Source organism: Macaca nemestrina, chromosome 7 (assembly GCF_043159975.1).
Source record: "Macaca nemestrina isolate mMacNem1 chromosome 7, mMacNem.hap1, whole genome shotgun sequence".
NCBI lineage: Eukaryota > Metazoa > Chordata > Mammalia > Primates > Cercopithecidae > Macaca > Macaca nemestrina.
The window spans coordinates 95,208,250-95,230,909 of NC_092131.1; the positions used below are offsets into that span (position 1 = coordinate 95,208,250).

The window sequence follows — 22,660 nt, forward strand, 5'->3', positions numbered from 1 at the left end:
TATAGAAAACAAATAGCAAAGTGGGAGATATAAACTTACCTTATTTGTAATTACTTAATAGAAATGGGTTAACCACTCCAGTAAAAATACAGAGATTGGCAAAATGGACAAAAAACATAATCCAGCTCTATGCTGTCTACAAGAGACACACTTTAGATTCAAAGACACAAATTCATTGAAAGTTAAGGGATGGAAACAAACTAGGCAAACAGTAACCAAAGGAGAACTGGAGTGGCTTTCTTGAAGATGAAATAGACTTCAAGACAAAAATTGTTACTAAAGACAAAGATAGACATTTTATAATAATAAAAGGGTCAATCCATCTGAAAGACTTTAAAATTAAAACATATATGTACCCAGCCTGACAAGAGAGAAATAAAACTCTCTTTGAAGATGACATTATCTTGTTCACAGAAAATCTCAAGGAATTTATTAAAAATTCATTAGTGGCCGGGCGCGGTGGCTCAAGCCTGTAATCCCAGCACTTTGGGAGGCCAAGACGGGCAGATCACGAGGTCAGGAGATCGAGACCATCCTGGCTGACACGGTGAAACCCCGTCTCTACTAAAAAATACAAAAAACTAGCTGGGCGAGGTGGCAGGCGCCTGTAGTCCCAGCTACTTGGGAGGCTGAGGCAGGAGAATGGCGTGAACCCGGGAGGCGGAGCTTGCAGTGAGCTGAGATCCGGCCACTGCACTCCAGCCTGGGTGGCAGAGCGAGACTCCGTCTAAAAAAAAACAAAACAAAACAAAACAAAACAAAACAAAACAAAACAAAACAAAATTCATTAGTGCTAATAGTTGAGTTTAGCAAGGTTGCAGAATACAAGATCAATATATCAGTATGTAATAAAATCAATAAATTCTATTTTTATACACTAGCAATGAACAAGTTGAAAATGAAATTAAGACAACAATTCTATTTTAACAGTATCAAAAAGAATAAAATATTTATGAATAAATTTAACAAAGAAGAGCAAAATGTTTACACTAACAACTGCCCAACATTTTTGAAAGAAATTTTAAAAGACCTAAATAATTGGCAAAATATCCCATGTTCATGATTTGGAAGACTTGATATAGTTCAGATGGCAATACTTCCCTAAATGGTCCACAGATTGAAGACATTCCCTTTCAAAATCTTAGTTGCTTCCCCCTCTGCATTAAATAACTAGTTGGTCCTAAAATTTAAATAGAAATTCAAGGGATCGAGAATAGACAAAACAAAAACCCTTGAAAAAGAACAAAATTTAAATAGAAGTTCAAGGGATCGAGAATAGACAAAACAAAAAACCTTGAAAAAGAACAAAATTAGGGGACTAACATTTCTCAACTTGAAAATTTAGGTACAGTAATTAAGATAGTGTGGTTCTGGCATAAGGATAGAAATTTAGATCAATGGAACAAAATGGAAGGTTCAGAAATAACCCTTACATGTTCAGTGAATTAATTTTTTACTAGGGTGGCAAGTCAATGGAGGAAAGAATAATCCCCCAATATGATGCCAGAACAATTGGAAATCCACTTGCAAGAGTAAATTTAGACACTCTATCCTGCATCATATCCAAAAATTACCTCAAAATGGATCATAGACCTAAGAACGAGCCACTGTGCCTGGCCTAATTTGACTTTATTAAGGATAACAAAAAAACTGCAGTGCTTTAGACCACCACCAAAAAGGTAAAAACAGATTGGCATGTGGTTCATGCCTGTAATCCCAGCACTTAGTAGGCTGAGGAGGGCTGACTGCTTGAGCCCAGGAGTTGGAGACCATGGGCAACATGGCGAAACGCCCTCTCTGCAAAAATAAATAAATAAATAAATAAAAATAAAAAAATTAGCTAGGCACGGTGGTGTGCACCTGTTGTCCCAGCTACCTGGGAGGCTGAGGTTGAAGTATCAGCTGAGGCTGCAGTGAGCTGTGATCACAAGATGCATTTCAGCCTGGGTGACAGAGTGAGACCCTAGTTCGAAAAAAAAGAAAGGAAAACACAAGCCAGTGAATGTGACAGAATATTTTCAAGTCGTATATCTAAGAAGAGACTTGTATCAAGCACTTTGTATAAAGTGCTCTTACAACTGAATAACAGGCCAGGTGCGGTGGCTCACGCCTGTAATTCCAGCACCTTGGGAGGCCAAGGTGGGAGGATCACCTGAGTTTGGGAGTTTGAGACCAGCCTGACCATCATGGAAAAAACCTCGCCTCTACTAAAAATACAAAATTAGCCAGGTGTGGTGGTGTGTGGCTGTAATCCCAGCTACTCGGGAGGATGAGGCAGGAGAATAGCTTGAACCCAGGAGGCGGAGGTTGTGGTGAGCTGAGATTGTGCCATTGCACTCCAGCCTGGGCGACAAGAGCTAAACTCTATCTCAAAAACAAACAAAAAACAAAAAAAACCCTGAATAATAAAAAGACAAATATGTAATTAAAAATGGGCAAAGGATTTGAATAAGCATTTTTTTCTGAAGAAGATATACAGGTGGGCAAAAGTACATGAAAAGATGGTCAATATCATTAGTCTCTAGGAAAATGCAAATCAAAACCACAATGAGACTCCTGACACACCCATTAGAATGGCTGAAATTTAAAAAGACAGACAATAACAAGTGTTGGTGAGCATGCAGAGGAATTGGAACCCTCATATATTATTGGTGGAATGGTGAAATGCTACAACCTCTATAGAAAACAGTTTGGTTGTTTCTCAAAATGTTAAAGATAGAATTACCATATGATCTAGTAATTCCATGATTAGTATAAACCCAGAAGAGTTGAAAACATATGTCCACAGAAAAACATCTTCAAGAATGGTCTTAGCTGCATTACTCATAATAGTCAAAAAGTGGAAGTTGCCCAGATGTTCATCAACTGATGAGTTGAAAAACAAAATGCAATATACCCATACAATGGATATTATTTGGTCATAAAAGTGAATGAAGTACAGAATTAATGCATGCTACGACATAGATAAACCTTGAAAACGTTATGCTGGATGAAAGAAGACAGGCACCAAAACCCCTGCATTGTATGATTCCATTTCTGTGAAATGTCTAATGCAAGCAAGTTCATGGAGACAGAAGGTAAATTAGCAGTTGTCAGGAGCAGGGAGAGGGAAGAATAGGGAGTGATTGCTAATGGACATGGGATTTATTTTCGAGGAGTTGAAAATGTTCTGAAATTAGATAGTGGTGATGTTTGTATAACTGTGGATTTACTAAAAACTGCTGAATTGTACACTTTAAGGGGATATATTTTATGATATGCAAATTATATCTCAATGCTGTTATAAAATCTAGTAATATGCTTTGTAGGAAAATGTCTATAAAATAAACATCTTGGTAGATAAGTTTTTATAAGGTAAAAAAACAGAGGCAGGGGTTCATAATACCCACTAATATCTCATTTTCTCGTATCTGTTTTAGATGAGTGTAAGGCCATTTACTGGACTTTTTTCCCAGCTTCAGGTAGGTCTACTCATTTGACTGAATTCTGGCCTATAGGGTAAGAAAAAAATGTCTTGTGAAATTGCTCTGTTGTACCCTTAAAAGAAAATTGCTGGCTCTCTATGTCCTCCTTCCCATTTTAGGCAGGCTGAAGTGTGCACATGAGGGGTTGAGCCATTGTTTTGTTTTTATTTTTGTTTTTTTGAGACAGGGTCTCACTCTGACTCCCCAGGCCGGCATGCTGTGGCAGCCAGCCACTGCAAAAAACTTCAAAATCACATGGGTTGTTCTATAATCAGGATTAGCCTTCTACTTTAATTCTCTGTGTGCTGTTTGTCTTTCTTTCTGAAACAAATTATTCTTTTACAAAATTAAATAATTTTAAATTATTTTTAATGCTAAAAATATTGCACATGCAATGGTGTGCATTCCCCTCCCAGGCTCAAGCAATCCTCCCACCTCAACCTCCCAAAATGATAGGATTACAGGAATGAGCCAAGGTGCCTGGCTGCCATCTTTGAACTGGTCGTTAAGAGCAACAATGTCAGGAGCTGGGATGCTGGGCCACTTGATGAATGAGCCTACAGAATCACTCTAATGCCAGAGAGAAATACATTCTCTACCAGATATTGGCCATTGTTATTTTTGCCACTTTAAAAGCAGTCAAACCAATCTTCTCACTTATAGAATAACATCTTTGGTGTCATGATATATATTTTTTAAGATTTATTGTTCTTTCCCATGAATCTATGTTCAGATGGTTCCAGATGAAAAACTCTGAGGGTATCAGGACACATATGACCAGTCCTGATCCTCTGAAAGTTTCAAGTAGGAGTTGTCTGCATAAATAGCTAACAGAAAACACAATTTGAAACACAAGAGCGGAGTTTGAAATGGACTTTTGTGGAAGTGTAGTTCAAGTTGAGGGGAGCAAAGGAGTGCTGGAAGAAGACGTAGAGGAGGAAGGTGACCTCAGCCACCCCCTGGATGGTTAGGTGGAGAACTTCAGTAGGTGGAAGGGTGTGGCTGGGGGGAACAGAAGAGAGGTGAGTATAGTAGACACTACCCAAGGTCAGAATATAGCAGAGTGACTGAAGGGGAAACTGGTTGGAGATTATGCTGAGCTCTTCAAGTTGACCGGTGCTGTGAATGTTTGGATTGGAGCTCAGGACAGATGTCCAAGTGAGAAATTTAAGTTTGGGAATCATCTGCAAAAACTCACATGGACCACTGGACGTGGTGGCTCCACCTGTAATCCCAGCGCTTTGGGAGGCCAAGGTGGGCAGATCACAAGGTCAGGTGATCGAGACCATCCTGGCTAACACGGTGAAACCCTGTCTCTACTAAAAACACAAAAAATCAGCCAGGCATGGTGGCAGGCGCCTGTAGTCCCAGCTACTTGGGAGGCTGAGGCAGGAGAATGGCATGAACCTGGGAGGCGGAGCTTGCAGTGAGCTCCGTCTCAAAAAAAAAAAAAAAAAAAATCACATGGGTTGTTCTGTCATCAGGATTAGCCTTTTCCTTTAATTCCCTGTGTGCTGTTTGTCTTTCTTTCTAAAACAAATTATTCATTTAAAAATTAATTATGGTGACTCATGCCTGTAATCCCAGCACTTTGGGAGGCTGAGGCGGGCAGATCACGAGGTCAAAAGACTGAGACCATCCTGGCCAACGTGATGAAACCCCGTCTATACTAAAAATTAATAATAATAATTATTTTAAATTATTTTTAATGTTAATAATTTTATAAATACGAAAACAGTGGTAAAAATTTCACTTGTATGTGTTAATTACAAAACAACTCTACTTTATCAGGATACAAAAACACTGTAAGGAAATACACATTGGATGGCCGGGTGTGGTGGCTCACACCTATAATCCTAGCACTTTGGGAGGCCGAGGCAGGAGAATTGCTTGAGCCCAGGAGTTCAAGACCAGCCTGGGTAACATAACAAGACTCTATTTCTACAAAAATCCAAAAATCAGGTGGGCATGGTGGCATGTGCCTGTGGTGCCAGTTGCTCCAGAGGCTGAGATGGGAGGATTGCTTGAGCCCGGTGGGGTGGGGTGGGGTGGGGGATCAAGGGAGCAGTGAGCCATGCTCATACCAGTGCACTCAGCCTGGGTGACAGAACTGGACCCTGTCTCAAAAAATAATACTTATAAATTGGAAAAGGAAATTATGTTGCCTTTACACACCTGCAAATGTTTTTCTAAGGGGTTAGTTGAAAAATTATACTTTGCTTTTCTCCAGGAGTATTTACTTATAATTATCCCAGTGCCAATTTGGCACCATAATGTGAATACAATACACTACAATATGTTAATACATATAATTTTAAAGGTAAATTAGTTATTATCAAATTGTTTTTATTTTTAAATAATTTTAGAGTTACAGAAAAATTCAAAATAGTACAGAGAAGTCCTATACACTTTTCACCCAGCTTGCCCTTAAGTTAACTTCTTACCCACAGCCATGATTCCAAGGAATTAACTACAATTAAGCATAATACTATTAACTAAACTCCAGACTTTATCAGATTTCACCAGTTTTTCTTCTAATTGTTTTGTGTATGTGTGTGTTCCAGGATCCAGTCACCGATCTAAAATCGCTGGTAGTCTTTAAGTTTTAAAATCCTCCTTAGTCATTTAAAAACGTGGTAGTACAGAACATCGCTCTAGTCCATCTGAAGCAAAGAAGACTGGAAAGGGAACTATGAAGTGCCCGTTCGAGACCAGGATTGGTTATTAATAAAACCCTAGACCTATCAAGTGGATGGTTGTGGGAATCAAACATGAAAGCACTCTGAAAATTATCAAGCACTGCACTCTAGTAAGATCATTTATTCATTCATCAATTTTTCAGAAACGATTTCCTGAGCACCAGTCATATCTTAGGCACTAGGTTAGGCACAGGAACCACACAAAAAAGATGCCAGTTCTTGCTTGCTGGTAATTCTAGCCATGCAAAACTCATCATTAAGTATTTATTGAATGTCTACCACTGGCCCTGTGATACCAATTATTACCTTTCCATTAGAGTGCAATGACTGTTCCATTACAGGCTTGAAAGAGTTAATGTGCTGCAAATGCCTCTGTGCCTGGGGAGTTCTGCACCACCTCTGCCCGGGCTGCAGATGCATTAGGCTCCAAGTATGTATTTTCTTTTCCCTTCTGTTTATGTCTCTGTTTTCTGTGAAGTCTGCTAAACTGCAGCAGTATCTTCCAAGTTCTCTGACAATGTTATAAATTTCATTAAGAAGATGTAGCCTTCTGGGGCAATTAACTCCAAAAGTGGTACAAAGCCATAGCAAGGAGATACTGGCCTGTAGTACTTAGCACTTAGCTCTGAAATTGAGATAAGCCCTATCAACCCGGGGTTGTGTTTAATGTTCGCTGCAGCTTCCATACCACAGCTACAACCTAGCGGTCACCGTGTTAACACTCCCCAATATCTATTACAATTAGTTTTTGATTAAGAGGCCTAACATGGCTTTTGAAGCTTTTTATGTTGTGTCAAATGGCTAGTGATGGAGTGAGATGCACAGACACCTCCCGGTAACAAAGCATATTGTAAAAGGTTTCGAGTGAACTATTTTATCATCCTAATGGAAACCAGATGACTCGAACTCCCCCCTTAATTTCAACTATTTACTGAAGAGTCCTTGTTTTGAATTACTGAAAGATTTATCCTTAAATGACTAGCTCATGCATTAAGAATCGCTAATAACAGAGCCATTTGGAATTTGGGAAAGCTTTTAAAGATGACCGAAGCAATGTTCACAGAGGTTTTATTTTATTTTATTTTACTTTATTTTTCGTTTGATTTTTAAAGAGCAAATATCTTTGCTCTTTCCTAGTGTTTAATTATTACTTTAGTTATTTGTTTATGAGGCCTTTCTCAGTTGAGTTATACTGTCTCTGCCAGGGTTTCAGTCAGTAGTCTTGGCCTGTTGTTTAAGAAAGAGGTCACTGGTATTTTGTGAGAGAAACTTTGTTTAGTTATGTAAGATGTAATTCTTTGTGAACTGAAAATATATGCTATTTTTGTAAAGGCCATTCGATGAAACAAAGTACAATTATTTAAAAATTCCTTTGTAGATTAAAAAGCTGAAAATCTGAATTATTTAATATTTTATTACACTTAACATGAACTGTCACATGTAAATGTGATGGAAATGGTATAGAAATATGACTTAACTTGTGAGTGTGAATCATAAGAGCTTTTTACGGCCGGGCACACTGGCTCATGCCTGTAATCCCAGCACTTTGGGAGGCCGAGGCGGGCCGATCACGAGGTCAGGAGATTGATACCATCCTGGTTAAGATGGTGAAACCCCATCTCTACTAAAAATACAAATAATTAGCCGGGCCTGGTGGTGGGTGCCTGTATTCCCAGCTACTCAGGAGGCTGAGGCAGGAGAATGTGAGCCCGGGAGGCGGAGCTTACCGTGAGCCGAGATGGCGCCACTGCACTCCAGCCTGGGCAACAGAGTGAGACTCTGTCTCAAAAAAAAAAAAAAAAAAGAGCTTTTTACTAACATACTTTTTTACTGACTGTCTCTGGCCTCATTCATATACTTCCCTTTGAACCTCAGTTTCCTCCTCGGTGATCTGGGGGTTGAATAGACGTGCCCTGAGTTTTTGTTCATCTCTCGATGTTATTGACTCTGTGAGGTCAGATGTGCTGCAGACTGTCAGTGCCTGGAGTGTAAGAGTTTTACCACAGAGATGTGGTGTGATGTATTGGGTTCAAACCCTGGCTCTGCCTGTTATTGACCAGTCATTCATTGGCATAATACCAACTTATTAATGCTCAGAGCCCTTCCATACAAAATAAGGACAACATTAGCTATTTCACAGGTGACATGAAATAACCTAGGAAGTAAACAAAATCAGATATATAGGGTGCCTTGTAAATGTTAGCCTCTCAATCATTTCTGTTTCCCCCTTTTTGCCTTCACGTTTTGTGCTGTTTAATGGTGCCTTGTGCAGTTTGAATGAATGAAACGACCATGATGTTTGTCATGTACATCCTCATATTACAAACACTTAGTGAACACTTGCTATGCGCCGATGTTGTGCTAGGTCTGGGGATCCTAAGACTAGAGGCAGAGGCTTGCTCATACAAAGATTGGGTCATAGACGTAGGCAGAGTATTTTAATAGAGCCAGACAGTCAGAGATGAGTAGAGATGGCAGCTCTCAGGGGGGTCGCTCCCTCAGTGCAGATTGCAGTTGGGGCTCACTCTTGTACATGATCACATACATCATTTCAGGTAGTCCTCTCAACCACCCTCTCTGCCTAGCAAGGCAGGCACTATCAATCTCCCCTTTGTAGATTAAAAAGCCGAAGACCTGAATTGTTTGATATTTTATTACTTTTATTAATAAGATCCGTTCAGAATAAAACTTGCTGTCACAGATGTAATTGCAGCAAACACGTGCAAAGATTTAGACAAAGTAAAAAAAAAAAGCTGTAGCAGATTTACGCATTTATATTTCACTTATCAGAGTCTCTTTTCTAAGCATTATCACTTAGAGGCCCATTCATTTCCTTCATTTATGCATTTGTCCAGCATTAATATGCTGTTTTGCAAGCACAGGGCTAGGTGGTGGGGGTTTGAAGATGAAAGCAGTAGCCTCTGCCTTGAGCAAGGAATTTGCAGTCCTGTGAGGTGATAGGCACTTGCGCCCATGATTATAGTGAGAAGTCGTGGCTGGCCCAGAGGTTGACAGAGGTACTTGAGGGAACACAAGGGAGAGGCCCCCTGGAGGGCTTAGATGAGGCCTTCTGGAAGAGGGGAGGGGACACTTGAACTTAGTTGAACTTTATGGGATTCAAAAGGGACACGGGAAAGTAAAGGTGACATGGAGATACTTGAGGTGAAGAGAGTCTGGGAGACAGGAGAAAGCATGGCTCTCTGGGGCTATTGTCAGTGGTGACAAGGTACCATGTGGTGGGGATGTGACTGTGGAGAAGTGGAGAGGCACCAGGTTATGAGGACATTTGGCCAACAGTCCTCCTTCAACAAGAAACAAGTTCCCATACACACTTTGTAGTTCACATCTGTTGAAGTCTACCCCACATTTAACTAGTAAACAAGACTTGTATCTTATTTATTTCCATATCCTCTCGAACCCATCTCATTTGCTGCCTGTGGCTAGTCTGGGTTTATAGTCCACCTTAGCAGTTGGTTAGAGGCTGTTATTAGTATAACCAACCTTAAATAATTTGATTTTCAGGTTGGGTAAGTCACAATATCTCCTGTGGGCTTGATAGTCAAGCTACACATTTATTTAAAAATTGGTTTCTTCACATTATATTTGAAAGCAGTGCTACTCACTCATCTGTAAACCATTAGGCTATGTGTATAAAAGTATCTCATCTGACTTTCATCTACAGAGTTCTAAGGATCCGTTTCAGGTCCTTGCGGATATTCCAGATCTCTATGAAGTCTATTGTCTTATTTTATTAGCTTTCTCTTTAGGACAATCCTATAGTGAACTGTGTATTTAAAGGAGAAGAGAAACCGTAGAATAAATTGTAAAGATACACTCACGCTTTCTTCCTCCTTGGCAAATTTTCAGGTGTCCTTTTTTGTTTGTTTATTTATTTGTTTTTAATTTAAACGGGAGATTTAAACTGGTCTGGTGTGGCCTGCAGTAGATAACGTATTGTTTGGCCCATGAGTTATAAATCTAGAGATTTCACACAAAATACGGCTTCTTTAAAAAATCTAAAGATATGATGCTGTGGCTCTTAGGGGCTTTCTGTGGGGCTAAGGCACATTCACTCCCGGGTTCCTCATGGTCCCTGGGGCACCCACTTCACTCATCAGGATTCCCTGCCACACCCCCAACACATTTGCCTTTGAGTCTACAGCTTGGACTTGACCTTTTCCCATTAAACAACTGGGTGAATGCCAATCAGCGGGTACAAAATGTAACCCTCTTAGCGCAGAAGTTTTAAAACAAGGCATGGACTTAATAACTCAACAAGGAAGCCAATACTTTTAGAGAGGCTTTGCAGGTTAGTGATAAAATACATTTCCTGAGTGATTTTACACATTGCCATGGAAGGAAAACAAAAGAACCACAAATGTTAGACTAAGTAAAATTTATCATATCAGTGGTCATCCAGAAAATTTTCCTCCATCATTGCACTTACTTTTTATCATGACTGTCTCAGAACTGTTTTTTGGTGAGAATATGAGAAACGTAAAAAAGAAGAAGTAATTTTTTCACTCTCTAACAATCAGAAATCACCACTGGGGTTTTCTTATATTTTTGGGGGGTTTCCTCTGGCACCCACTTTCCTGAGGTTGGTTGGAAGTGCTAGTTTTTCCTGGTGTTAATTATTAATGTGACCTGTTTATGTACCAGTTATCCGGCTAACCATTAATATCTGTTTACTCATTGATGACCTTTGCAATTGCGTACCTAGCTCCTGGCTGTAAATGTCAACTTTTTGTTTTTATATGCTAAATGTTTTCTCTATATCTACTGAGTACCTGAAACAACTCCTTAACAAGGTAAAATAATATCAAGCAACACAAATATAACCTTTATGAATATGAAAAGGAAGACAACTACTATTTTTTTTGTGAGGCAACAGAACTTTCCTGTTTGGAATGAGCAAGAAATGTACACAAATGGCAAATACAAAGGATCCCTGAGGGTAAAAAAAAAAAAAAAAAATTGGCAAGAAAAAATGTTCTTCTGCTTCTCTGCTTAGTTTGGAGAGGCGGGGTCGGGGCAGGGGCGGGGACAAGGAAAGGACTCTGACCTAATCCTGGGGAATGAAACCCAATTTTACTTTTTCAAAATGTCAGTGTTAAGCACTTGCACATTCAAGCAGGCCTGCAGGATTTATCTCTGGCTACCCAGTCAGTCTACATTAACCCCAACACGAGCAAGACATTTCCATTCCACACAATTGTAATGGCTAAAGCTGAGATTAAGCAACGCAGCTTGGATTAGGGCTGCAACTGGTGACCTTAATTTTACCCATCATTGGAGCCTGTGTACATTTGACTCTTCTTAATTGCATTTGCCTAATTTAAACAGACAATAGTAGCCCAAGACATTTTTTCACCCCCAAATAATAAAAAAGGAAGAAGAGCGTTTTCTTAGAAATTAACCACAGGACAGTCTTATTATGTCTGCTGCTTGGGTAACAAAAGCAGCTGTTTTCTTTTTCTTGCCCCATTAACATACCAGCACTGGGAAGGACCCATTGAAATATTATCATCTTTGCATAACAATACAACTTTAAAGTCTCACAGTGCTTCTTTAGCGAAATATTTTAAAATATTAATATCATCCCAGCCATAAATTACCATGATGGCATTCATAGAGATTAAAGTTTTGAGATACACCTTAGGTGTACATTCACATTTTCTTGTTCATCGAGTTCTAACTTCAGTAAAATTAGTTTTTTTAGATAGAGCTCTGAACACTTGCTGTGACTGTCACTTCGTGTTGAATTTATCATATAGAATTTAAGGCGGAAGACTGGGGAGCAATCTGTCACAAACGATTGTATTCATAATCGTTGAGGGTTGGGATGGGGGCTGGGGAGAAGACAAGCATCCTAGGGCCGCTCTTGTCGTCTGCACCATTCATTCGGCTCCAGTGGCAGTGGCGAGGGGATTTGCGTAGGCTGAGTGTGTAATGTGTTTCCTTCAAGCCTGCCTTGATGGCTCTGTCTGTGCTGTACTTCATGCACATAAATGCCTCTCAGGTTTTCTCAGCTAAATGATAACTCAGCTTGTCTTTCCCGGTGAATTCGGTAATAAATAGATATATGGGCTAGACGTGGGGTGTTCTGACTTAGTTAGATCCTCTCGTGTCCTGGAATAGACAAGTGGACTCAATCATTGTGCTAGCAACAAGATACATACTTTCTGGGGAAGCACAGGGTTTTATGCTAAGTTTACAATGACATGAACTGAAAAGCAATTCAAAGTCAAGGTTAGTATTGCAACCTCACGTCTGTCTAGGGCATCTAGAGGGGGAAAACGGTCAAAATGCAACATTATTTTCTTTGAAAATTGAACATCTATTAGGGGATTTTGAAATGATAGAGAAGTAGAACAGTTGAGTTGCTTCTTGAACTCATTTAACGTGTACATTTTACTCTGGGAACTAAGTATTTTCCCAAGACTGCTATTCAGCGCTGCATTTTTTTTCCTCTGATGTGCCAGGCATTTCTTCACAACCTCTGGATGTTGGAAGTCAAGTACTCTTAATAGCCTGCAGATCTATATCTGGGTATCAAAATCACAGGCTTTTGAACTTTGCCAATCAGAATCCCACATTTACATTTCCTTTTTATGTCACATGCTCAATGAGCTTAATTGACACATGGAAAATTTCCTGTGTACATCTTACTCAAGGCAACACTGGAAATTTGGGTTTATGGAATGTGTCGGCAGCCCTGAATGCTCTTGGCTTCTTCGCTGCTGGCTTGGTCTGTGGCCCAGAATGATGCAAGTTATGCGTAGCTCAGAACTCTCAAATTAGCTGCTGGGGCAGTGTTAGGAGTGTGTTCAGGCTCAAGAGCCATTTTTGAGGGCTGGAAGAGGGAGGGGGGAGGCTCTGGCCCACTCCCCACTGTGAGGCAGTGGAGGTTACTGTTGTTTGTGAAGATTCGGGCCATTAACTTCTGCAGGAAATCTGCCCTCATTCCCAGCCTGCAGTGTGGCTAGGGGCCTCATCCTAGGCCCCTGTGGGATACTGGGATTATTCTATTTGTAGCACTTATCATATTGCACTAAAGATCTTCTCATGGGTCTCTCCTCCAACCAGATGGGGGATGCATTCAGAGACAGGACTCAGCACCCAGCACTGTGTCTGACCTACAGAGATACTCAGTAAAGGCAGCCTAGGTGCTGGGTAGGCTGTAGGACTAAGCAGGACTGGACATGGGGATGACAATGATAATAGCAGCTCCTAATTATGGAACAGGTCCTCAGTGATCATAAATGCTAGCCTAGGTGATTCCTTATACCCATTTTACAGATGAGAAAAGTAAATAGGAAGTAGCAAGGTCAGGTAGTGTTCACAGGGTAAATTAGGAAGCCAGAGAACTGAAAGGGGAACTGGGGAATTCTAGGCTATTCCTTATGCTCTGAACATACACACCTCTGATTTATCTGAAGAAAGATAATATTTCCATGATCAAAATACAATTGAACAGCAGTGACAGAGCTAGTGAAGCCTAGAAAGAGTCCAGGCCTTGCTGTGGTTTCGCTTCCAGTGGCACTCAGAGGGGTCTGTGTTTTCAGTTGCTGTATTATTTTTTGGCCTATGCAGTATTTCATTCTTAGCATTTTGCAATAAATTGGTGGACTCTCAATATTTCTATGTATCTGGCTTTACCATGTCCCAGTTCTGTGATCTTGGAAAATTTACTTCTGTGTTCCTGTTTCCTCTGCTGTGAATGTGGGGATGGGGGGTTGTCTTGAGGAGTGACCATTCTAATATTTGCCAAGATCCTAGAATGGTGCTTAGCACATTCCGAGTGGGCAGCAAATATTAGACGTTCTGATTTATAGTTTTAGCTGTCCCTGTCTCTTCTGCTTGCCACTGTCCCTACAGACCTGAGCTTCCCTCTTGTGGCTCTGCTGCCCGCAAGTGTGTTGGGTGCTGGGAACATTGGCTGGAGCGTTTGCTGCCTCTGTCAGTCTGCGATTAGGGGCCAGTGGTCCACGCTCACCTGACAGCCATCCTCACTGAGAAGTAGCCACTAGGGGCCTGTCTCTGTAAGTGGCCTGCTTCTCTGGCCTTCACCCCCTTTCTATCTATCAAAATCTCTCTCTGTCTCCCTGACTCTCTCCCTCCTCTCAAAGGCCCGAGCTTCTCCCCTCTTCCTCCCTGCTGGCATTATCTCCTCCCACAGCTTGAGCTTTGAGGAAACAAAAGCCAGGTGTCTTGGCTTTGGACTTTTAAAACAAACCTCCCTCGAGGCAGGGGAAAAGAGAGGCCTGGCTTCCTTTGTAGAGCAGAGGGCAAATGCTGAGATAAAAACACAAATTAATATATCAGTAAATTATCCTGTCCCACTGACATACTCTCTAATCAGAAAGACAGTGAAAACACGGGAGGATGCCAGGAAAGAATCCAGGGGAGGAAGGAGGAGCCACAAAGCCAGCAGCAGCCCAAGGAGAACAGCCCCTCGGGAGGCTGCAAAGGCTGAACTTTTCCCCTGAGATTTTACTGGATGTGCAGGGAGCACCAGCTTGCACCACCGTGGGGTGACAGGAAGAGACAGACAAGAGCAAGAGATGGAGAATGGAGGAACCAAGGAAGAAAACCGAGGCAGGGGCAGAGAGGCAGGGCTAATAACCATGTGGGCTAAGATCTCACTCCTTTGGACTCATAATCATCACAATGACCTTCCTTAGTGGCCATACTCACTACAGAAGTCGCCCCATTTTAAAGACAAGGGGCTGGGCGTGGTGGCTCACACCTGTAATCTCAGCACTTTGGGAGGCCGAGACAGGTGGATCACCTGAGGTCAGGAGTTCGAGACCTGACCAACATGGAGAAACTCCATCTCTACTAACAATACAAAATTAGCTGGAGGTGGTGGCGCATGTCTGTAATCCCAGCTACTCGGGAGGCTGAGGCAGGAGAATCGCTTGAACCTGGGAGGCGGAGGTTGCAATGAGTGGAGATTGTCATTGCAATCTACCCCGGGCAACAACAGTGAAACTCTGCCTCAAAAAAAAAAAAAAAAAAAAAAAAAAAAGATAAGGAAACAGGAAGTCCAGGATAAGTGGACTTTCCCAATGTCCTGCACCTGCTAAATGATGGAGTCAAGTTTTCAGCCAGAATGTGGAGAATGGTGATCATGCACTTAACCACTTTGCTATTAGTACAGCCAAGTCTGTGATGTGATCAAACTGGAGAACTCAGTTGGTATATATAAAGAATAAACAAAAACCTGGTAGAACCTGAAGAATTTGAGACTATTAAAGAGAATGAGCCAGAAATGGTGGTGTGAGCCTGTAGTCTCGGCTACTTGGGAAGCTTAGGCCGGAGGATCTCTTGAGCCCAGAAGGTCGAGACTGCAGTCATCACACCACTGCACTCCGGCCTGGGTGACAAAATGAGACCTCATCTCTAGGAAGATAAAAAAAGAGAATGAAGCTCTACTCCCAGGACTTCAAATATAAATGAAATTTTCAGGTGAAAGAATAAAATTGTCACATCTACCACCTGGTGAAGAGCTTGCACAAACATGCCCTCATTGGCTCCACTCAACCCCATGGGATAAATCAGGGCTTACTGCCCTTTTATAGATGTGAAAACTGAGGTTCAAAAAAATTAAGTGACTGAGCCAAGTAAATAAGAGGCAGAGTTTAAGATGGAACACAGTTCTACAGACTCAAAATCCAATGTTGATGGCATGGCATGGGGGACATTATTTGTCAGGGGGGCTCATAGTCCTATACTCAAGGGTTGCCGGGGAAGAGGAATGAACTAATATCCCTTTTCCCCATGCATGCTGGTGGGTTCACTTAGGAGAAATGCATGTTGAAGGTCAACTAGTGGGGATGCACAGATGGGAAGAGAAGAGGGATTTTCAGGTGGCTTTCAGCTGATGCATTTGATTTGGCAGGAGAGGAGAGGTAGTTGGGATTCATGATATGAAAGAAATATGCAGGAAGGGAGCAAGAGTAGCAAAAATTGCAAAGCTATGAGATAGAGAGGAAATGCAGGAAGGATTTCAAAGCAGAGTATAGGCAAAGAATGCCTGGCATACAATCTGGAGAGGAAAAAGATGGGGAAAGGAAGTAGGAAGTGAAAACTGAGGGAAGTGGAAAAGAAAGTGAACATGTGGATGATTTGGAAGCTGTCCTCAAAAAGTAGAAATGTGGGCTGGAATCTGTACAACACAAACTAAAGGGAATATAATGTTTGGGATAGGAGAGGAAACACCTGCTTAAGAAGGGTGTTTGAAAAGTCAGAGCCACACCCAGACCAGAAGATTCAGGCAGACTGATGGACATCATTATGATGAGAAGAAAAAAAAAAAAATCTGTAAGTTTCAGCCAAAATAAAAGAAAAAATGTGGAGTGAGGAAAGGAAGAACAACCACAAAATCAATGTTCTTTCTAGAACTTGCTAGAATCACAATAGAAATATTGAAGCACTATTAGACCAGTATTTTCTAAACATATCTGAGGATAGCACCTCCTCTAACTTTTTATTTTCTTTTTTAAATTTTTTGAGACAGGGTCTTGCTCTGTCACCCAGGCTGGAGTGCAGTGGCACGATCATGGCTCACTGCAGTCTCGACCTCCTGGGCTCAAGTGATCCTCCCACCTCAGCTCCCTGACTAGCTGGGATCACAGGCGCATGCCACCACACCCATCTGATTTTTCTGATTTTTAGCATAGAGGGGGTCTCACTATGCCATCCAGGCTGGTCTAGAACTCCTGGGCTCAGGCAATCCTCCTGCATTGGCCTCTCAAAGTGTTGGGATTACAGGTGTGAGCCACCATTCCCAGTCCTCTTTTTTATTTTTAAAAATCCTTCTTTAATATCTTGTGGAACTATAATTTTAGGAACATAGTTTATAAAATGCTAACTTGGTAGCATTAAGGTGGACTTTTCCACCCCTGAATTCCCTCCTTCCAAATTGTAGTCCTTTCTGATTTTTGAATGATGGCTAATAACTCTTCCGATTCTTGGTGCTTTCACCGTGCCTGCCTATATGCGACCTCTGTTAGATTATGAGCTGAAAACCCAGGCTTGTTAGAATTTTGCATAAATAAGCATCATAGGATTTTGAGCATTGGCTTTAGAGACTCTCCCATGAGCAAATATATGAGCTTGGCACCCTGAAGCTTTTGCAGCTATTTTGACTGCCCGCAGAATTTTTCTTGCTTACTTACTTGTTTCTTAGCTTCCATTCAGAAGGCAGAACTTTCCAGCTAATTGACCTCCAAATAGTTGAAGCATGATTGTATTATTGCTACTAATAATATTGGCATTGCATAAAAGCAACAGAACCAGTCTGCAGATTATACACTGCAGAGGCCCTTTAAAGAAACAGTTAATCCAGAGATTAGGCTGCATATTTTGAGGACTTTTTCAAATTTTTGTCATGCACATACACTCATCTGATGCTTGCAACAGTGTTGAGCATATTGTTTGTGAAGTGGTAGTGAACCTCAGTATGAGAAATACATGACCACCTACTGGTGGGGTTACAAAGGCAGAAATTCAGCTATAATCAAACAAACAAATGCATTCTTCTTTCTACACATTCATGAGACAAGAGTGTAAACTCACTTGTGGAATTTACAGTTTTCCACAAGTGGATTTGTTGGAGGCATCTGACTGGGTCTGTTTCTGTGTCTTTCACTGTATGCATCTCTTATCATAAAATTTAAACAAAGAAATGACAGTTGGCCTCTTGCCATGGAATTAGATTCCATTATAGAATAAATTCTTATCACTAGTCCCAATGGTTATACCCAAGATGTCTTTTTGGATACGTTTAAGGTAGATATTTCAGGGTCCAATCAGATACATCAAAGGAAAATAAATGCTAACATAAAAATGGACAAAGGAAGGGAAATAATGATGTTGCTTTGTGCAACTTTTAGAGTACTTTGTTTCATGCCAGACATTACCTTTATCTGTCTGTCCCATTTATCATAAAAATTTTACTTTGAAAATGTTATTTTAGAAGGAAATTTTGTTGTGACAAGACTTAAATGTAGGAGGTGAAAGAATTAGATAGTGAACATCCAGGTATCCATCACCCACTTTCGACAATGAACACTTTACTTCTCTTGCTTTTTCACATCTCTTGCCATCTGTCCTTCCCTCCACCCAATCATCCAACCATCTTGATTTTCCGACGCATTTCACATGAGTTGCGTGCCTTGATACCGTTACCACTAAACTTTTCAGTATACAGATCATTAACTAGAATGCAATATTTACTTACAAGGTTTGTTTTTGAGGTGGATACAGTATAATGTTCAAACTATGTACATTTTGGTGGATTTTGGCAAATATATACAACTATGTAACCCAAACAACTCTCAAGATCTGGGATGCTTCTAGCATCCCAAATTGTTCTCTCATGCCCATTCCACCAATCCTTGCCCCATTTTTTCCAAAGACAACCATTATTTTGATATATAATTTTTCACCCTAGATTAATTTTACCCATTTTAGGATTTCCTGTAGATACAATTATGCAGTGAGAAAAAGACGTGCAGGGCTTTTTCACTGAGAATAGTGGTTTGGAGATTCATTATGTTGTTGTGTGTCTCTACTGTAGTTTGTTCCTTTTTATTGTTGAGTAGTAGTCCATCGTAACCATATACCACTGAGGAGAATTTTGAGAGAGATAGAATCTGCACCAAAGAATGCCAGAAGAGAGTTTCCGGGATAATGAGATGGTGGTGGTTGGGGGGACCTGAGGTATTTTACTATAAAAAAGAGCACTTTTAGGAAAGGACATGAGAACCACCTTCTACTATTTAAGGCAAGAATCAGCACACATTCTAGCAATGGGCCAGATAGTAAATATTTTAGGCTTTACTGGGCCATGTGGTCTTTTTTCAAGTACTTAGTTCCGACTTATAGTAAAGTAAAAGCAGCCACAGACAATATGTAAGTGAAGTATGATTGTGTTCCAATAAGACTTCATTTATAGACACTGAGATTTAAATTTCATGTGATTTTCATGTGTCACAAAATATTATTCTTCTTTTGATATTTTCCCCAACCATTTGAAAACTTGAAAACCGTTCTTAGCTCATGGCCCATATAAAAACAGATGGTGGGCCAGATTTGGCCTACAAGCCATAGTTTGTCAATCTTTGATAAAAAAGCACTGTCAAATGGAAGAAGGAATAATTATTCTGTTTAGAACTAGTGGGTAATATGAAGACTAAAGGAGGCAGCTTTTGCTCAGAAAACTGAAGATCTTTCTATTAATTAAAGTAGTGTTGAAATGGATTCTAATCCCCTACTTTGTCTCTGTCCTTTGCCCCTATTGGTAGCATAGGATTAGCAGGACAGGCTACAGGGCTAGTCTGTCTAGTGCAATTGTCCAGCTCTTCTCAGTCTAACTTTGTGACCTCTGGCAAGCTAGTTAACTCTTTTCTGTTTCCATTGATTCATCTATCAAATAAGAGCAATAATAGAACCTGCCTCCTAGAGGCATTTTCAAGATTCAATAAGTTAAGTGTCTCTGAAGTCTTAGGAACAGTGCTGATTCACAATCAGTACTCAATATACTTAGGACAGTGTCTGGCACACAGTAAGTATGAAATATGTGTTTATTATTATCATTACTGTTGTTATTGCTTTAATCATTGGGAAGTTGGATAGGCATGTGTGAGAATTTTGTTGAAGGAATTCCTACTTTTCATAGTAGGCTGGACTAATAGATGCTTAAGTTGCTTTCCTGTCCTAATCATCAGCATTCTCTTCAATTTAGTGCCTGATACTTTGACCCTGAGGCTCAATTGTTATTGAAATCTGAGAAGAAATAACATAACATTCTAGTCATTAATATTAGCATAGCCTACATAATAAGATAAAAGTACAGTTGGGCCTCCATATCCCTGGGTTCTGCATCTGCAGCTTCGAGTAACCACAGATTAAAAATAATTGTAAAAAAAAAAAAAAAAGAAGAAGAAGTAATAATACAGCAATAAAATGAATACAAATAAAAATACAGTATGATAACCATTTACATAGCACTCACATTGTATTAAGTATTATAAGTGATCTAGAGATGATTTAAAGTATACAGGAGGATATGAGTAGGTTATATGCAAACACTATACCATCTTATATAAGAGACTTGAGCATCTGCAGATTTTGGCATTGAAGGGGATTCTGGAACCAATCTCCTGAAGATACAGAGCAATGGCTGTGTATTTTGTTTCTGCTTGATCTCTCCTTACCCTGGATCTTGGACCTACCTCTCAGTAGATCTGATTAATTATAAGGCCTCATGTGGATGCTGACTAGTTGTAATGCTACATGTGAGAAAGTGAGAGGAGTAGGGATCTTTGCTTTGTAAAGGGAAATGTGTCAAAGCATCAAGCAAGCATTAATTTTTCCTAGGAGCTTTATTCACATATTGGGCAATGCTGAATAACCAGATAGTTGTTCGAGTATTAATGCAATTATGTCTGGATGTCCTGTGATGTTGTGGGACTGGTGCTCCAAGTCCATTATGATTGCTGCTGCCTGTCGAGAACAGGGGAATTCAAGTAGAGTTGACTGTGGTGGATCTCCATTTGCAACCCCTCATCCCCCAGTTATAACACTTATACCAGATTGTTGTCTTTGTTTACTTGGTCTACGAAATGTATTTTCCCAAGCCTGATTATTTATCTTATTTTTCTCTGTTAGCTGGCTGGAATGATGGCCCCTGTTTCTAGGTGTGGTAAGCACGATATAATATCACAAAATGGTACTAGCAGAGACCTGTGTGATTATTTATGTCAACATTTCTGTTTTCCACGTAAGAAAACCAAGGCACAGATAAGAGAAACTTCATGCTTCCGGTCCAGTGCTCTTTGTATTATGCCAGATTCATCTTCGACTGTAAGCAGGATTGGATGTGGGGCGTGTTGCTGAAGGTGGCAGGAGGGCCAGATGGAAGCAAGCCCCATCTTCATGCCTATAATGTAGAGTTTTGGGATTATTTCCAAATAAATATATATAATAACTGGAATACTACCTCTATTATATTGAACACTCTCAGAAAACACTGTAAATATCAAATAATAAAGCCTAATTCATTAAAAAATCCTGCTAGGGGATGTCTTTATTATTTCACATATTGGAATCTCAAATGGTGGCATTGGTCTCAGTCTTTCTGTAACTCACAGAAGCCCTGCTGATGAGAAAGTGATACCATAGTATTTACATGGGTGCTTAAACATTTAGACATCCATGTGAACAGACAATTCCAGGAAGAATTGCTGTTAGGACACAGAGCAACATCAAGGCAGGCCTTGATTGATCCTAGATGATAAGTTAAAAAAAAAGGTCAACATGGACGTGAAGAAAGAACAATAGAAGGGAAGAAATGCTAGATAGTGAAAAGGGAAAGAAAAGAAAGGAGGTAGTGTACCCTGGCAGTTCCCATGAGGTTAAGGTGGCAGGGGAAATGCAAAGCTCTCTGATGGGGCTGAGTCTCCTAGTCTTTTGACAAAAGTAGAAATGGGGGCTTTCCCCATTAACCCCCACATTACTTAATGTAGCCTGTTCAACAGTCTCATGTGTTTTTTGAAGCATAAAGGATTTGAGTTGACTCTTACTATTTTCTAGCTTGACTCAAAGCACAGGAAGTTCCAAGGTTTCACATAAACAATGCCATGAGAGTTATTAATTTTTGGAGTTAAGATTATTGCCTCCTAACTGACTTTCTGAACTTTTTGAATTTAGTAACTACTGCTTTGAAGGTAAATACTTGCTTTCCATATTAAAAAAAAACTCCACTTTTTAGAGTATGTAAAATGACACACTAACATGAACTAAATTCATAATGAAGCCGAATTCTTTTAAAAAATATTATATCTATAAAATTAGAAAACCGTTTCACCCTTTTGTGTAAAATACCTATGCTAATGACTTGCTCACTCAATTTTTTTTTTAAATCAATTTTAAGAAGAATAAAGAATTATGCTGCAAAAACAAGTTGAAAGTCTAAAACTTGTTTATTGCAGCAGAGGCTCCAAGATCACACATGTCCATTAGAGGTATTCAGTGCAGGGTCACTGGAGGGTCGGCAAGAGACAGCCAATTAGATGTCTGTTTTTCCTTTCAAAGTCCTGTCTGTTTCCTTCGCTCTCTTCAAAACACCCAAAGTAGACATATATATCATGAGGCCAAAGCAAAAAAAATAAAAAAGCCTTAGAACAGTGGGAGTTGTATTATCCAATAGTCATATGCATTTTAAATACCCATCATTATCAAGAGGAAAAACGAAGCCCGGTGTCTGATAAGAGGATGTGCTACAAAGTAGAATACTATTCAATTCTGTCTAAACTTAGGCAGGAAAAGGCTACTGAATGCAATCCTTGGTTTTTCACCGTGGGAGATAGATGACTTCAAAGTTGTAGCAAAAGTATTTGTTTAGAGTAGGGAGGATCAAGACTTTCTGGTATTTACAGTGAAAAAACAACAACAACCCAGCCTATCTTTTAGAAAAGGAATGCA

At 40.2% G+C, this 22,660-nt stretch overlaps 1 protein-coding gene across 14 annotated transcripts in view; it reads left to right on the forward strand.

The window, feature by feature from the left end:
* Nucleotides 1–20,931, forward strand: part of LOC112426266 (uncharacterized) — a 152,502-nt gene extending 131,571 nt beyond the window's left edge. For 13 of the 14 annotated variants that reach the window (XR_011626100.1, XR_011626099.1, XR_011626101.1 and 10 more), the window contains 2 exons: nt 3,420–3,461; nt 20,846–20,931. The gene's annotated coding sequence lies outside the window, so the exon portion shown is untranslated. Of the gene's footprint in view, nt 1–3,419; nt 3,462–6,028; nt 11,158–20,845 lie in introns of those variants that run through there. The other variant, XM_071100604.1, reaches the window with a different exon arrangement.
* The last annotated feature ends 1,729 nt before the right edge of the window (nt 20,932–22,660 follow it).